The sequence below is a fragment of the Fistularia commersonii genome, chromosome 29, assembly GCF_037954325.1.
Source record: "Fistularia commersonii isolate RoL2024-O1a breed Wild chromosome 29, RoL_Fcom_v1.0, whole genome shotgun sequence".
Taxonomy (NCBI): Eukaryota; Metazoa; Chordata; class Actinopteri; order Syngnathiformes; family Fistulariidae; genus Fistularia; species Fistularia commersonii.
The window spans coordinates 1,451,066-1,468,726 of record NC_141312.1 but is presented as its reverse complement, the minus strand read 5'-3'; the positions used below and the strand labels follow the sequence as shown (position 1 = coordinate 1,468,726).

Sequence of the window (17,661 nt, the reverse complement as noted above, 5' to 3'; positions counted from 1 at the left end):
AACAAGTTAAATCAAAAAAGAACCGTCTTCTCATTGTCTCGCTATTTATCTCTACATTCATATTTATTGACATAATTACCGTTATGCTGAATTTCCCCTGTGGGGATCGATAAAGTTTATCTTATCTGAAGAACGACGGGTGAGATTCAAGATTTCTCGCTGATTTTTTATAAAGTGCTAAGTTCATGTACTTTCTTGCAGCACTGAGGCCAATTTCCTCCGTCTCAGACCAGTCATATCCTCTCACTATTTAATTCCGTATCACCCAGTTCTGCTGTTGGTCTGATGGATGGATCATGCATCCGTTCAATAATAACTATTATTACATTTTGGAGACCATAAATTCAGTGATGGTATGAAAAATCTCCACCCAGACTCCAGCAGCCAGGCTGCAGTGGTAGATTTACTGAGCAGAAGGTGAAAAAGGGCCTCTGGAAGACACCTGATTTTTTTCCAGGGCGCCCTGCCGTTCCACAGAATTCCACCAGAGAGAGACAAATCACGAGGTTGGTTCATTTTTTTTCCCTGCACATCATCCACTCCAACACACACACACACACACATAGAAATACACAAATAGTTCATTTTTGCATCATTCTTCTCACTGAAAATCAACTTTATATCCTGTGTTTCAGCCAGTCTTTTGAATAAAAAAGGGGTAACGGAGTCTCTCACCACAAGAGATACGGTTATTGCCATGAGATGCGGAGAAATCTGGATATAAATGATACCAAACCTTGTTTTTTCCCTGCTGGCGGAGACTCTGGAGCTGGTAAAGCCAGTTCTGGACTCTCACACAAACAAACACTGCATGCTTTATGATTTATAATTTGTTGATATTCGTGTTGGTTGTTAAATGCTGCTCCTTCGGAGGCCCGGGCTCTGGCTCCGGCTCCGGCTCCGGCTCCGGCTCCTGCCCGCAAAAATCCCCCCAGCTGTTGATTTCCAGTAGCGACATGGAAAAAAAAAAACCAACCCAGTACGCATAACCACTTAATCTGAGATTTAGGCAGATTTACACTTTTTATATCCTACTGACTTACCACCTGCTGGCACTGGAACTCGCCGACATTTTGCTTTTTTAATTAAAAAAAAAAAGAGCCAACAAAACCCCAGAAACTGCCGGAACCGTGACTGCACTCACGGAAAGAAACGGTTAAAATAAAAGCTTTAATTCCTAAAAAAAAAACACACACACACACAACTGCGGGTATTTCACTTTATTTTGATTTGCAGCCGAATCAGGATGTGTAAATAACCACCTGAAATGTTTTATTATTTTAGGTAAGTTGTTTGATTGTGTTTTCCGAATTTGATATTTTATTTTGGTAAGAGGATTTTATTTTCTTACTTCCGCCGGAAAAACGGTTGTATTGCAAGAGCGCTGACTAGAGAAAGTCACGTCATCCTCTATGTGAAGTTTTATTTTTCTACTTTTGATATGAACCCTTAATAGGGCACAAGCTTTATGGTGGTTGTCGTTTTTACGTTTTATTTCCAATGGTTGCAAAATAAAACATCAGCAGTCAAGATCTGTGCCGCCACAAAATTACGGGGATCATTACAGGATGCATCACCAAAAAAAAAAAAAAAGAAAAAAAAAAAAATGAAGCCGCAAACGAGCCATTTTTAAAAGACTCAAATATTGAACCGCTCCTTATTTACGGGTAATAACGTTTTAAAATTTTTTCCAGCTAAATGCACGCCTCTAGAAGCTGTCAGTGTGCTTCTAATTGGGCTCCAAGTGTCCGCCGTGCACGCCCGTGCACGCCCGTGCACTAATCTCTATAGAAGAAGAGGGTACCTGTTCCCCCGCCTCTGACACTCTCCTTTCTCATGGTAATAGGGGTGCGGTCCTGGATCCCGGGCACCATCTGCCCGGCCTCGGGGTTCGGGCCCCAAGCTCTCCAGACGTGTCCCATTGTTCGTGTGTGTCCAAGCAGAAAGCGGCGAAACACACACACACACACACACACACACACAGACAGACAAGGCCCTCGTGGCCCCGGCGTCGAGAGCACGAGCCTGCTGTTCATTAGCCGCCATGTGACGGAGGAAGGGGGCCGCTCGCGTGGCCCCCCGTGCACGCCAGCATCGCCGCCGTTTGTTCTGTTGAAGGGAATTAGCGTGTGATGTCACCGGCGACCGTTGGATGGAAGAGGTTCGAGATATTCGCTCATATGGTGGACGGCGTGCGAACCCGGAAATATCAGTTCTTACTCACAAAAAATCTAATTTGTCTGTTCAAACCGAGACGTTGGATTCAGGCGAATATACAGAGTTTATCGTAATTGTTCGGTACCTTGAACGGAGCGAGTGTTATTCGATATAAACAAGTGAACGATTCTTATCTTAAATTGTCTCACACAAAGATAAAAATATCTTGATAAGCTGGGGTAATAAGAAAACATGGAATTTTGGAGGAAGTCTTCAAACCAGCTAATCAGTATCTTGTGCGCTCAAGATAAAAATCTTTCCACGGCTGTTCGGTACGTAATTTAATCATCATCCTCCTGATTTCGCCGTTTAAATTTAGCTCTTTTTTGAATGCTGGTCGTTTCCTGGAGCTTCGAGATCATTGGAACGGACAGGTAGGAGGTTCTCGCGCCCTGAGCCAAAGACGGGGATCATTAGCGGCGCTTCGGTGACTTGCATCATCCCCGCCGAAGACGGAGCCTGCGACGTGACAGACGTACGAACCGGGGAGGAGGTGGGCGGGGGGGGGGGGGGGGCCTTCTTTCGCTCGGCTGCAGGGCGGGCGGCGGTGAAAGGACACGTCAAAATGCCATTCGTGATCTCGGGCGGAACAATCGCACACACGCCACGATAACCTTTAATGCAATTATCCCACGCCAAACCCAGTTATCCCGCAGAAACGGAAAGGATCGCCGCCGACGGTGGTTCCGGCTAAGGTGGGGGAGACAAAGACGCTCCCCGGCGATGAATAAATAGAAAGGGGGGGGGGGGTTCTGATTGGATTTGGCTACGGCCCCGCGGGGACCTCGCTCCCTGACGCTCGCCATTAAAAATGCATGTGCGCTCACTGGGGGGGCGGGTGGGTTTAACGCCCACCTGCAGAAACGGCGTGGAAATATCGCCGTTGATATTTCACCGGCCCGGGATCCCGACGTGACCCGACCGGGTAACCCGGCGGCGCCCCGGCCCGCGGCGGGGGCGCCGCCCTCCTCGCTTTCACAGCGGCGCGCTGCCGGCTGCATTGAGATTAGTTATTGAACTATCCGGGCGGAGGGGAACAAGGCCGCTTCAGACACACACACACACACACACACAGCGCACAATGAGCCAGCTGTCGGTGGGAGGGGCTCGGCCCGGCCGGCGTTTCATGAGTAGACGCCTGTGTGGTGCGGCGGCGCCCTCGCACAGCTGATAGGCGACCCTGACATGCACTGATTAATATTGACACAAGGCTTGATTGAGGACAGGCCAGCGAGCGGCGGGGCGGACACACACACTCGCTAACATCCACGTGCACGGGAATCTTTGACAAGAAATACGGATTTCCCAGAATGATGCATTTCGCAGGGGAAGATGCGACATTTTCTCCTTAATCCCGGCCTTTATCCTGACCGGCGGTCAGCGAGCCGGCCAATCCTTATCGTAATACACTTGTAACAACGGAATAATACCCCGCACATTAACCTCCTTCTGTAATCCACAGAGGCGCCTCGCTTCGCTTCTCCGAGCCCCGTTTGGCGCTGAAAGGTGCGGCGTTGCGTCTTTTTTTTTTTTTTTATATCATCATCATCATCGACGGAGACGTTTCCGCCGCCTCGGTCGATACCGTTCTATCCGGAATGAATCCCTGCGGACATTTCCGACATCTATGCTAACCAGACCGTCTGACACGGGGCGCCAGGACCAACAGATCTGCATAATTTAAGACTAATACGCAATTTATAAGAGACTTTATTATTTATTCCCTTTCTTTTCAGTCTGGATCGGCAGCCGCACGGAAGAGACGACACAGAAATCGGATGAAAGGATAAAAAAAAAAACGGTATATGCCACACATTTAAACGTCTTTGCCAGCTAACGCGCCGTGCTGAAACGTGTCACCCGGTCCTACATTTCACATTTCGGCAAAACGGTTCAGGTGTTGAGCGCACGACATTTAAACCCCGCGATCCGCAGTCACGGCGCTCGGCTGTCGGCGCTGCAAAAAACGGAGAATTGACTTAATGAGCTCCTGGAAGACCGTTTGTAACTTATCAATACATGAGCAGTAATCAGCAGGCCAGAGCCCTACTAACCTCAATTACATTTTCTGTTCCTGGGTTGGAGAGAGCATGTGTGTGTGTGTGTGTGTGTGTGTGTGTGTGCGCTAAAAAGTACTTTTACTGTTTTTTGTGTGCGTAGCGTGACCCATTATCTTTCACGTGCCAAGTTACCAGCGGAGGGGCTTACAGGCGCTAATCTGGGGCGGTAAAATGAAAAGCATTTAATACACGACCCGTGGCAGCCGGCTGGCTCGCCACCCGGACGATGGCGTCCGCACACACACACACACACACACACACACGTAACATTTTCAGGATGAAACATCAGAATGTATCTGCTGAAACACATGTGAAGCTGCGGTGGATGTTGAGATGAAAACCCTTCTGGGTAACATCTGATGGCCCCCAGATGACCAAAGTAACAATATCACAACAATAGCACATATTTTATTTCCTGTTTATATATTGTATAGTTATTTTATTGCCTATCTGTATATTTTATATATATTGTCTATTTTATACAGTTTTATATTTGTATTGTCCAGGACTACAGATGGAAATTAGCTATGAGCTACAATCTGATACAAACATCTCTGCCTCTGTGCTTAATGTATTTGTACACTGTCCTAATAAACTTTTAAAGGAACAAACAATAACGCAGCTCTGCTTCTTGACAACCAATCATCTGTCTCCATGTCCACCTAATCCTCTCCTGGACCTCCGGCTTCTTCTCAGATCTTCTGCATCCCTCCTCTGTCCAGGTCCAAACCGATCTTTACCTCCAGATCATCTAACGTGCTGCGACTCTTGATGGACTCTTTTGCGACCTGCAGCTTTGCCTCCCGTCTCCATGTTCTCCAGGGTTCCTCCAGGAGGTTCGCTGGAGACCCTCAGTTGAGTCGTGAATGAACGCGTGAGAGGCTGCTTTCCACTCCGTGACGAACGGAGTTACCAGATGTTCTGGATGCAAAGTCCAGCGGGCTTCTTCGCCGACCGTCCCGTCTCGAGTTTCATCATTTCCTGCAGAGCGTGCGCGTCTCCGCGAGGCCCCGCCCCCCTCGCTCCCACCGGCTCGATGACGGGAACCATAATTTGATCGTCCGTCGCCGCGATGATTCGATTCCCGACCGGAGAGAATGTGGATGGCCGTACGCCTGGACGACATAAGAACGAACCGTCGTCACTCTGGTCTCATGGGTGGAATAACGGCAAGGAAAAGCCGTGGAGATAACCCGAGCGGCTGATTTGGAGAGGTCAAAGGTCAAGCCCGAAAGCCGACTCAACTTCCCGCCCGACTGATATGTGGATCAGCTTGTTTTGAAAGACTTTCCAGATCGTTTTCCTCTCCGCCTCTCCTCATCTGGACGAACTCCGTCCGTCCAACCCGAACCGCCCGTCTTCTCTCCGAATCGAAATCCACGCCTTTCTGCCGCTCCGATGTCGGCCCGACCTCCGGGCGCTACGGGAACGTCTCCTCAAGCTTGGCCGTGTCAACATTCGAACCCCGGATCAACTCTTCGCTTGTTTATTGACATCATAATTCATAAATCCCAGGGAACGGTATCGGGTCAAGCTCCAAAGTATATAATATTATTCAGTTCTCTTGACGTGATACCAGGTTGCGAAACGCACTCGATTGCGCCGCGCGGAACGGATCGGGATAGCCGGCAAATCACGGCCCCGCCTCTAATTTGATTATTTGTCATCACGCGTGCACCTCGGGCTATTTATTTCATTTTGTAAGTCATTTTCCTGACAGCCCACTTGTGAATTCCGGGCCGGGCCTCATTACAAAAACCTCACCGCCGAGACGTTTCCCGCCCGGGGAAGATATTTATAGGGTTCTTTATATAAACCTGACATCTGACGGCAGCCTATAGATGCTCTTAAATCACGCTCCTCCTCGTTGCAGCCGGGAGATTTTCTCCCCGCCGTATTCGCCCCGGACTTCCGCGATAACGTTGCGGCTGAGCGGAAGAGGGAGTTCGGCAGCCGATGCGGAGACGGAACCGGCGGAATGACAATATTTCCCCCCCGCCTGGCTTTCGTGACAAGGCTCGCGCTGCTCATCTCTAAATAAAACATCCCATTTAAAAAAGAGAGCGCTCTTATCACGTCAGGATGGCGGACCCCTGGTTGCGACTGCTTGTATTTCCTCATTTCGGCGACGTTAATGACTTCCCTCCGACGCCGCTGAGCGTCTTCGCCGCGCTCGGGAAACCTCATTAGAAGATGACGTTCGCTCCGAAGCTGCCGTTGATTCCCGAACAAAACCGCACACCCGTGTGTGTGTGTGTGTGTGTGTGTTTGCGGCGCACACCTCCCCATGTTGTGACTAAGTATCCTCGCGTTCAACAGGATTAAAAAAAAGGGACTCTTTAGCAGCCGCGGTTCGGAAATGAAAGATAAACGAGTCGTAGCGGCGGGTCGGAGGTCACAGCAAGATGACAGGGTGAATTCAGGACGACAGATGGAAATTAGCTATAAGCTATAATCTGGTACAAACATCTCTGCCTCTGTGCTTAATGTATTTGTACACTGTCCTAATAAACTTCTAAATAAAACAAATTCACTGTCACTGTATGATCTGTGAATGAGAGGGTGAATAGTGGTCTGTCACATGAATGAGAGGGTGAATGGTTGCATGTCATTATATGATCTGTGAATGAAAGGCTGAATGGTTGCATGTCTGTAACTATAGGAAGTGTAAATGAGAGGGTGGATGGTTGCATATCTCCATACAATCTGTGAATAAAAGGGTGAATGGTTGTCCGTCACTAGTTGATGTGTGAATGAGAGGGTGAATGGTTGGATGTCTCTATATGTTGATAGTTATATGTCTCCATATGATGTGTAAATGAGAGGGTGAATGGTTGCATGTCACTATACAAAGTGTAAATGAGCTCCGTCAGTATGCAACAAATGAGTGAGAGGGTGAATGGTTGCATCTTTCGATATGTGAATGGTTGCATGTCATTATATGATCTGTGAATGAAAGGGTGAATGGTTGTCCGCCTGTCACTAGTTGATGTGTGAATGATTGCGTGTCACTGTGTGATGTTTGAATGAGATGGTGAATGTTGTATGTCTATATATGTTAATAGTTATATGTCTCCATATGATGTGTAAATGAGAGGGTGAATGGTTGCATGTCACTATACGAAGTGTAAATGAGCTCCGTCACTATGCAGCAAATGAATGAGAGGGTGAATGGTTGCATGTCTCCATACAATCTGTGAATGAAAGGGTGAATGGTTGTCAATCTGTCACTAGTTGATGTTTGAATGGGAGGGTGAATGACTGGATGTCTCTATATGAGAATGAGAACAACTTTACTTATCCTGAAGGAAATTGTTGTGTTAGAGTTTCAAGCAAAAACACAACAGTAATAGATAATAGTAGGAAGGAGGAAGAATAAGAAATACAATGAAATACAAATTGTCTCAACTGTTTTCTTAACTACAAAGATTTGAAGATTCCCTGCGGCTGAGGGAAGAATATGTTGTTTTTGTTGTATATGTATATATATATGTAACTCTATATGTTAATAGTTATATGTCTCCATATGATGTGTAAATGAGAGGGTGAATGGTTGCATGTTTCTATATGTGAAAGGTTGCATGTCACTATACGAAGTGTAAATGAGCTCCGTCACAATGGAACGAATGAATGAGAGGGTGAATGGTTGCATGTTTTTATATAATCTGTGAATGAAAGGGTGAATGGTTGTCCGTCTATCACTGTGTGATGTTTGAATGAGAGGGTGAATGTTATATGTCTATATGTTTATAGTCATATGTCTCCATATGATGTGTAAATGAGAGGGTGAATGGTTGCATGTTTTTATATAATCTGTGAATGAAAGGGTGAATGGTTGTCTGTCTATCACTATTTGACGCGTGAATGGTTGCATGTCTATATATGTTGATAGTTATATGTCTCCATATGATGTGTAACTGAGAGGGTGAATGGTTGCATGTTTTTATAAGTGAACGGTTGTACGTCACTAGATGAAGTGTAGATGAGAGGGTGAGCGGTTGTTTGTCTTGGACTTTCCTTTGGACTTCAGTTCACAGCGTCTCCGCCCGGAGAGGCTCGGAGATGAAATCTGCAACACGTCGAGAAACAAACGAGGGCCTGTGATTGGACGATTAAACACACACAGCCGGGATGCTTGTGGAGAACACGTTACGGAGAATAGTAATAAATACAAATGTACTGGGTGACGCCATGAAACATCTGGACAACGTCTGGAAAATGACCCTCCTCTCCAGAGCCGTCTGCCGACGTCAGCCGATCGTATCGGTCGATAGATACGGAGAGCGTTCGACACCTCGCGTTCGAAAGATCGGAAACACCAGGAGAGACGATGATTCGAATCGGACCTTCAGGAGTCAGAGCTCCGCCGTGTTTGAAACGAAACCTCCAAAAGTACGAATCCTCTCGTCCTACGTTTCGATCGGCCGCTCGGATCGCAAATTTATCTCCGAGGGCGAAGGCCTTTCTGCGGGGCGTCACCTCCTCCCGAACCGTCAGGGTCTCCATTTGACTGAAGTCTCCAGAGGAGGGAGCGACATTACAGGGGTTGCCAGGGCAACCGGCTCGCGCAGGCCTCCACCTCGAGCTAAAGGAGCTAGCCATGAGACTGAGCAGATGCTGCGCCGGGCAGCCAATCACAGGTGAGATCCAGAAAAAGATGACATCATAGGCAAATTAGGGCAAAGGCGCTGAGTGTTTTGGTTGCTGTCTCAGCCCGCCTCTGAATCTGGACACACACACACACACACACACACACACACACACACAGTTCCCAGCCTCCCAAACTCTGGCTTGCAGGGATCGAAATGGATGCTCTCCATAATTCATGTGCGAAGTAAACGATGCCTCCTTCTTCTGACGTCTCCTGGAAACGTCACCGACACCGAAATCGGGACCGAAACAACGACCGCTTTTTATTTTTATGTCCATGCACGGCCGAGGAGGAGCTAAAGGAAAGTGTCGTGGCGTGTATTTTCCCAGGAGTGTTTGGATGAGCTGTGTTTTCTGCCGGGGTTTAACCCCTCGGACGGGAGGACGCTCTTCGAATACGCCTCTAATAAAATAAACATTCCTTTCTGACTACATATTTTCAGCTGAAACTCCCTTTTTCTGCGCAACAAACATAAGGCCCCTGTGCAGGTGGAGGCGCAGGATGATATTCCAGAATGTTCTCTTCCTCAGCGTCTTCAGTCTGACGGCTGGAGGCTCAACGCCGCAAAAACATTTGCACGCAATTTGGAAAATTCACTTTAATGGCACCGAGGTCTCGGCATCAGGTGCTCCTTTTCCATCAGTTAGATTTACTCAATACGAATAGACCGATAAACAAACAATAAAGTGCACGGCAGATTTGAACATTTAGAGGTTTCTGTCATGGTTACGTAGTGAGAAATCAACCGGAAATAGCAGCATGTTTCATTTTAATTTAAGAAATAGCGACAAATGTGAGTCGGTCCGAGGGAGAGATGGAGGAGGTTGAAGCGAAAAGACAAAACGGAAAAGAAATGAAGAAAAGCTACCAGACAAAATGAGTGCTTTTCTTGTGAATATAATGAAGATCCAAAAGATGAGAGAAGTGTTTTCTTGTGAATATATTACAGATGTGAAAGATGAGAGATGTGCTTTTTTTTTTTTTTTAATTCAAAGTCTGACTTTGCCGTCCGTAGCGCATCCGGTTAAGTACAAATCAATAAATAATATTGAAACATTAAGATAAGATAAGATAAGATAAGATAAGATAAGATAAGATAAGATAAGATAAGAACAACTTTATTCATCCCGAAGGAAATTGTGCCAGTTTCAAGTAAAACATAACAATAATAGATAATAGTAGGAAGGAGGGAGAATAAGAAATACAATAAAATATAAAGTCTCAAATTTAAGGCTATCAAGTGTTTTAAGGTCTAACATTTAACATTGCGGGGAAACGTAAAGCCTAAACGAATATCGCCCTCCCGCACGCCCCGCACGGCTGCGGGCTCGACCCGCCAACCCGCGAACCAACGACCCGCCCGGCGCCTCCCATTGGTGGAGAGGCCGCCTCCGCCCCGCCTCCGCCGCCCGCCTCTCCACCAATGGGCGGCGCCGGGCGGGTGACGTCACGGGCTAGGGAACAGCGAGCAGCCAGTGGAGCGTCCAGCCAGGCGAGCCGAGCCGAGTCGAGCCGAGCCGAGCCGAACCGAGCCGAAGCTGCGTTCAGGGTCAGGCACCGGGCCGACGGCAGGGATGGCGCCGCTGCCCCTCAGCTGCCACTAGGAGCGGACGGCCGGCGATGAACCGCGCAGAGCTGCGGGCCCAAAGGCGACGGACGGAGCCAAAGCATGTGAAGACATATTTCAGGTAATCCCCCCCCCCCCCCCCCCTTTCTGCGTGTGTGTGTGTGTGTACGTGTGTGTGCGTGTGTGTGTGTGTAGAGGGGTGCTTTGTAAGCCTTATGGGGTGTTTTTTCTTCCGCTCCGCATTCAGCCTATGCTCGGGAGGCAGCTGTTTCATCAGCAGTGTGTGTGTGTGTGTGTGTGGAAATGGATGCCCGCATCAGATGGGTGTTTAGTGTGCTTATACACACACACACAGACACACACTTGCATATAGCGCTCGTCACCCCCTGCATCGCATCACCTCTGCATGCAAGGAAAACAGCATCTTTATTGACCGGGAGGTGTTAAGATCAATGATGGCGTTTTGTGTGCGCGCGCGCGTGTGTGTGTATGTGTGTGTGTGTGTGTGTGTAGAGAAATGCAGCAGCTGCAGTGGCAACACAAAAAGGAGGCAATGCTATTTCGGGGGTTGTAGTCCCGAGGCTTGGATGGCTCGGGGATGTGCGTGCAGAGAGAGATGATGGAGATCTCATATTCTATCAGATGCTCTTTTGTTTTCTGCCTCACTTTTGGCCTGCGTAGAATCAAACCTCCACCCCCAACCCCCACTCCCCTTTTTTTTTTTTTCTTGAAACACACAGAGCGGGGTGTGTGTGTGGGGGGGGGACGACGTACCCCCCTCTCTTCTAAAGTGTGCAGCGGTTTCATGGCGGCCGTAGTGACAAGCAGATATACAACATCTGGTCAGCTGACTTCATGGGGGGATGGATGGGGGCGGGGGATCGGAAAAGCTCTGCTATTCCGCCTTGGATTCTTCCACAGCAGGGAGGACGGACGGACGGACGGATGGGTGGGTGTCTCTCCTCGGTGCGGGGGGAGGGGGAGGACGGGGGGAGTCGTCGTCGTCGTCGTCGTCGTCGTCGTCGGGGCGGCGAGCTGCAGGCCCTCCTGACGAGACCTGTTGTCTGGCTGCCGCGTGGAAGACGGACGCCAGGGAGGGAGTCGTCTCGGCGACGGAGGGCGGGAGATGATACGTACGAGGAAATGGGGGATGGGGACGCGGGAGGAGGCGCTCCCCTGCGAACACGGGCCCCGATAGCGATGCTAATCCTCGGCGTCCGACGACGACGACGTCAGATATCCGATCGGTTTTCCGAGCCGGGGCCGCCGCACTTTCACAACCCCCTTGTCGATGCATCGTTTAAGTCCGAATGAAGGGTTGCTAGGCGACAGCCTCGCCACAAACCCGAGGCTTAGCGGCGCCGTTCGCACGAGAGCGTTCCCGTTTTCTAATTCTTTCTACTTTATCCGCGCTCGGGTCGGTAGAAATCATCGGCGGCGAAAGCAAAAACAAGTCGACTTCCCGGAAGCCGTAATGGAATTAGCGAAAGAAATAAAAAGACGGCAATCCCGGGACGTCCCGTTTCCGTCCCGTGTCGCTGAAATGACAATAAACGCCAAACTCCTCCGCGGCTGTTTACGCCGCAAACATCAACCAGGGGGCGAGAAGTTGGCGGCGGACGGTCGAACCCTTTCCCCTCGCCGACCCGGGAGGACGGCCCTCAGACTGACAGCACAGAATCAATTTCAATTATTTACAGCGTTCTGTTGTGCGCTGTCATGGATAATAAGGTGTTTCACCTTCAGAACATCAGAACGATCCATCTTGGTTGCTCCTCATCTCACCCGATATTAACGATGAGTTTACTTCCACTTTTAGGAAGCAGCATCACTGATACAACCATGTAATAGATTTGCAGTAATTACATTTATTCTGCTGCATGTTTTTTTTTTTTCAATACTTTACAGATCATTATTTACAGTGAATGTTTATTTTAAATTTTTTTTTTTAAGATTTTCAGGGATTTTGGAGGGCATTTTATTATTATCATTTTTATTATTACCTCTATAAACATGTGTTTGGATGATTTTAAAGGGGATTAACTGCCATTTTGTTCTTAGAAAAAAAAGCAAATCTATTCTTTGATTGTTGATTGTTGAGACAATAGCATTTTTATGGAAACACAAATTGCTATGTGACTAATTAGCTTTGTTAGCGCGTCCGAACGGCTGCTTGCGACGGCGTTTGCAGCTCCGGGCTTCCCCATGGTTTCCACTGTAACCCAACACACGCCCGGCTCTCTTACCTCACCTCCGCTAACAAAAGCAAAAGGAGCTCATCTGGTCCCACAGCCTCTCTTGAAACATGATACACACACACACACACACACACACACACATGAGCAGGCCTCTTGTGTATGGAGGGCCTATGTGGACGAACCGGTTATCGCTCGGTTTTGGTTCACGTCTTTAAACAAGCAAGGCCGTTTGTGCATGTGTGTGTGTGTGTGTGTGTGTGCATTTGAGGGCTGAGCGGCGGTGTGTTGCGCGTTAGGTGTGTTTCAGGGCTGCGGCGTGTGTGTCGTGGATTAACATGTAGGATTGGAAGCCATCTGGTCATTTTGCCCCATAAGGGGAGGGGGAGTAAGCAAGGGAGATGGATGGAGTGAGACACACACACACACACACACACACACACACACACACTCACACACTGACACATTGACACAGCTCCCTGCGTAATCTCCCTACTTGATGTCTGTTGCTACTTAGAATAGACTTGCCGGCCTGCGTGTTAGTGTGTGTCCCTGCACACACACATGTGTTTGTCTGGCCCCCCCCGGGCTCTTTGTGCAAATGGACGGCGACGCGGGGGTCTCGCTAAAGCCCTCGCCGCGAGATCCTCAACCGTCCGACCAGACGGACGCCGACGGGAGAATAAAAGGATAGAGGAAGAGGTTTCAGAGGGTTTAAGAGCTTAAGAAGTTTCACTGGGTCAGGAGTCTGAACCCCAACATCTCCCACCTGAAGAAAACCTCCACTCCTGGTGGCGACGCGGCGGCGGAGGTTTCGTTTTTAGCGACAGTTTATTACACGCGAGGTAATTATAGAAACGACAACGGAGGAAAGTGCCTTTGAAGGAGGATTTGGACGCTCTGGAGACGGCGCCGGAGGCGGGGCGCGCAAATCGATAGCCGGTCCAGAACATCGCCGCCGTCTGATGGCTTTTCTTATTCGCCGATAATCCAAAAGCAACATGTCGGTGAAAGAATTGGTAATACGGTGACCCCTCGCTATAACGCGGTTTACTTTTCACGGTTTCGCTACTTCACGGATTTGCACGGTGCATCGTGTTCTGCATTCTGATTGGCTAAAAAGTCACTCCGCTTCTTCTCTACCTGTGCGTCAATAACGTTGCAGTTTAATACGTACACGTACGTAAAACAGCTTGCAAAATTTACATTACAAATTCTCTCGCAATTTCGAGTTTCTCTAAAACCCATAATGTTGACAAAACGCTCTGGTGCGACAAAAGGGCCCAAAAGGACGCGGAAGATGCTATCTATCGCAGATAAAGTTAAACTTCTGGACATGCTAAGGGAAGCTAAAAGCTATGCGGCTGTAGGTCGGCATTACGGGATGAATGAATCTTCCGTTCGTTCCATAAAGAAGGAAGAAAAAAACATAAGGACGACAGCAACGATGTATAATAGAGTATTTAATTGTTTAATTATTGTAAAAAAAAAAAAAAAGGTTTCTACTTCACGGATTTTGCCAATCACGGGTTCTTTTTGGAACGTAACCCCCGCTAAAAACAAGGGTTTACTGTATTCTTTACTTACAGGAGTGGAAACACGGTTGAATACCTTCTGTGAGATGCTACATTTAGCCCAAACTGAAAAATGAGGCGATAAAATATCAACTCAAAGGGCCTTAAAATGAAATGAAAACAGAAAAATGACACGAGCTAATCAAAATTAGAGGTAAAAACCAACGTCGAGCCAAGGCGGCCATGTTGCTCACGATTATTATCGTCACGATTTTCCTGAACAAACGAGGCGGGGACTGACATCGAGCGCCACACCGACGGAACAATGAGGATCCCGGGGACGGGAGTGTGTTTTCCGGGGTTTCGGCGGATGTAGGTCACGACTGACAACGTCTTCGGCGCTCCGAAGGGTGGAGCCGGAGCGATAGGATAAGTTTGATTTATCCCCGCCCTTTGTCTGCTGTCACTGCATTATTAACGACGGGCTGAGTCGGAGCTGCGCCGTTTGCACTCGAACGGGACCTTTGAACGCAAGAGATGAGTCGTTTCACGTTAGCTTAGCACGAGGAAACTTTTTGGTCTGCGGGAAATACCGCCGAGTCTAATAGTACCGGGACGGTTTAACCCGTTCAGCTGCGTCAGCTAGCGTGGCGCTGTCAGATCCCCGCCGCCGTGGCGAGATGGAAAAATCCTTCAAACAACAGCGGAGGATTAGCACGCCGCGCCCGTGTTGGCCTGACTCGGCCGTCTGGTGAAGCGTCGTGCATGATTAATAGGGCGAACGAGACTCTCCCCTCCATTATTGATAAGGTGAAACCAAACTTACAAGCGGTGGCCTATTTGCAGATTGATGCCCCTGGTAACCCTGGAAATATGTAGCATTTTAATAATAAAATGCTGACGCAGCTATGTTAGCTAGCCATGTTAATCCTGTGCTAGCAGCTGTGGGCTATAGCTGCTAGCAGAGAGGCTAGTTTTAAAACCTTTCTTGGGCCTTTTGTGGATGTTTTTTTTGCGCTATGCTCGACATACAATTTGATTTTACCAATTTAATCCACTCCAATTCTGTGTTGTCCAGTTAGCTTAGCATGAGTTAGCTTAGCATGCTAAAGCAAGCGGTTTTCGACACAAATCTAGTGAGGATGCTGCTCTTCTCGAACGGTAGCTAGAAGCTAGAACGGTAGCTGCAAGGTTAGTCGGTAACCTGAGCTGTTAGCGTAGCAGACTTTAGTTACCGGCAAATGAAAACCTGCACGTTTTTACCAAGATCAACTATCTTGACCACGGCAGCGACGGGTCGATGTTGTTCAACGTTCTTTGTACTCAAGTTGGTTAATTGTCCGATGAAGAGTAGCCTATCTTGTCTTCCCTCGTAACCCGTGGCTATCGGTTAAAGAAACAACCCGAAAATCATTGACCCGGTTAACGGTTGCCCCCGTCTCGAAGCGCTCCGACCCGATTGGTCGGCTCAAAATAAAACCAACGGAAGCCGCCGGCCGCCTGGTTTCCCGGACCCAAAGCTGGAGCGACGCCCCGGAGGCTACGGCTCACCTTTGAATCACATCTGTGTAAACCTTGAACGGCGGTTTAAACCATTTTCCAGGAATCCGGCGGCGAAGCGGCTGAAAATGCGCTCCGTGACATTGAAAAGTCAGTTATCCGATAAGGGCGCCCCTCGCTCGCATCATGAGCAGACGAAATGACATCATTTTCTTTCTCGCCGTTCCGGGCAGGACTTTAACTAGTAGGGTGTCCCAGAACGCTTGTGTCATTGGTTAGTTATTTACGGAAAGAAGAAGTGTTGTCATTCAAGCTTTTCTGCGAGCGTGGAGCGTCGGGGTTTCTGATTTTTTGGATGAATCCCCGGGTTAGGAAATGTGACGGCCTAGAAATGTCAAAGCAAAGTAGCTTTGCTAGGAATTAACATGTTTTGTCTGGTCGCCACCCGTTTTACTGAAGCTTAAGGTCGCCGTCTTCCTAATAAACTGTAGATTGGTTGATGCTGTAATGGCGGCCAACTTGGGAAAAACTTCTGTCTTTGTTTAACATTTATCTTTTCGGCAAAAGTCAGCATTTTCGTGCTTTGCTTTGGAGTTTTGGGTCGATGTCGGGCGTTTAGGAGGCTTCGTACAGCGTGTCGTTATTCTGTGTGAGATCTGGCGTGGGCGCGATGGGAGGAGAGGGATTTATCATTTATCATTTCAAAACAATCGAGGATTTTGGAAAGTGGACGTAAAATCACGCTGCAAATATCTTAGTTTTTTTGCGATTCATTTCTTGCGATGTATCGTTCTTTTAGCGTTTTTTGCAGTATTTGAATTTTTTTTTCCCGATGAAATAGCCATATTCTGGACTAAGAAGAAAGAAAAACAGTGAGAAATATTGTAAAATTTAACTTAAACTAATTTTATAAAATAAATAACATACGAAAACAATCGCACAAGATCACCATAATCCTCAAATTTCAATTATTTTATTTCATTTTTTTATTTTTAAAATTTTAGAAATGAACAAACTAAAATAAAATACACTTTAATTAAATTTTGAACTCAGTGACGGAAAAATGTTGAGTTAAATGTTACTTTGGGGCAAAATACTCAATTTTTGTGTGGGTTCTTGCATTTGGAAAAAGGAAAAAACAAACTTGAATTACCAAAAATGTTGTCCTTTGACTGGCATGTGCGAGAAAAATATTGAAGACATTTTATTCAGATGTTACAAGATCGCCATAATCCTCAAATTTCAATTATTTTATTTAATTTTTCAATTTTTAAAATTTTAAAAATGAACAAACTAAAAAAAAACCACTTTAATTAAATATTCGTTCATTATTTTCAAAAGCAAGTTTGCGATTGTTTTCGAATTTTATTTATTTTACAAAAATAATTTTTGTTAAAATTTACAATATTTCTTACCGTTTTTCTCTCTTCTCAGGCTAGAATACGGCTATTTCATCATGAAAAAAATTCAAATACTGCAAAAAAAACGCCTAAAGAGAAATAAATTGCAAAAACAAATTAGCGATGGTCCACTGTCATACCATAGGATATTTGCAGCGATGTTTATCCACCTCAAATTTTACGTCCATTTTCCAAAATCCTTGATGCTTTGAAATGACAAACTTCACAAGCGAGCGCTCGTGAAGAAATATTCCCCGAGGCTTAAAACTACAAACATGTCCTTGAATAAAAAGCTCCTTTCAGGAGGAGAGAGATCCAGTCGTCTCAATAAAAATAAACAATTTATCGTCCAATAAATCTGGAGGTCGCGGAGGCTTTTCTCCGAAATGGACACCCAGTCGCTAATTCGGTTTTGTCGATTTTTTTCTGCTAAATGTCACGCCCGAACAAGCCGCTTCACATCACAACGTGCTTTTATTGTGAAAAGACACAACAGAGGGTGTGTGTCGGTGTGTGTGTGTGTGTGTGTGTGTCGGTCGTTGGCCGGCGGGTCAGTC

At 47.2% G+C, this 17,661-nt stretch overlaps 1 protein-coding gene across 2 annotated transcripts in view; it reads left to right on the top strand.

Moving 5' to 3' along the window:
- Nucleotides 1–10,423: 10,423 nt before the first annotated feature.
- The window catches only part of LOC147216578 (serine/threonine-protein kinase PAK 3), a 30,784-nt gene continuing 23,546 nt past the window's right edge, over nt 10,424–17,661 (top strand). For both annotated transcript variants that reach the window (XM_086177437.1, XM_086177436.1), the window contains exon 1: nt 10,424–10,616. The gene's annotated coding sequence lies outside the window, so the exon portion shown is untranslated. The remainder of the gene's footprint in view (nt 10,617–17,661) is intronic.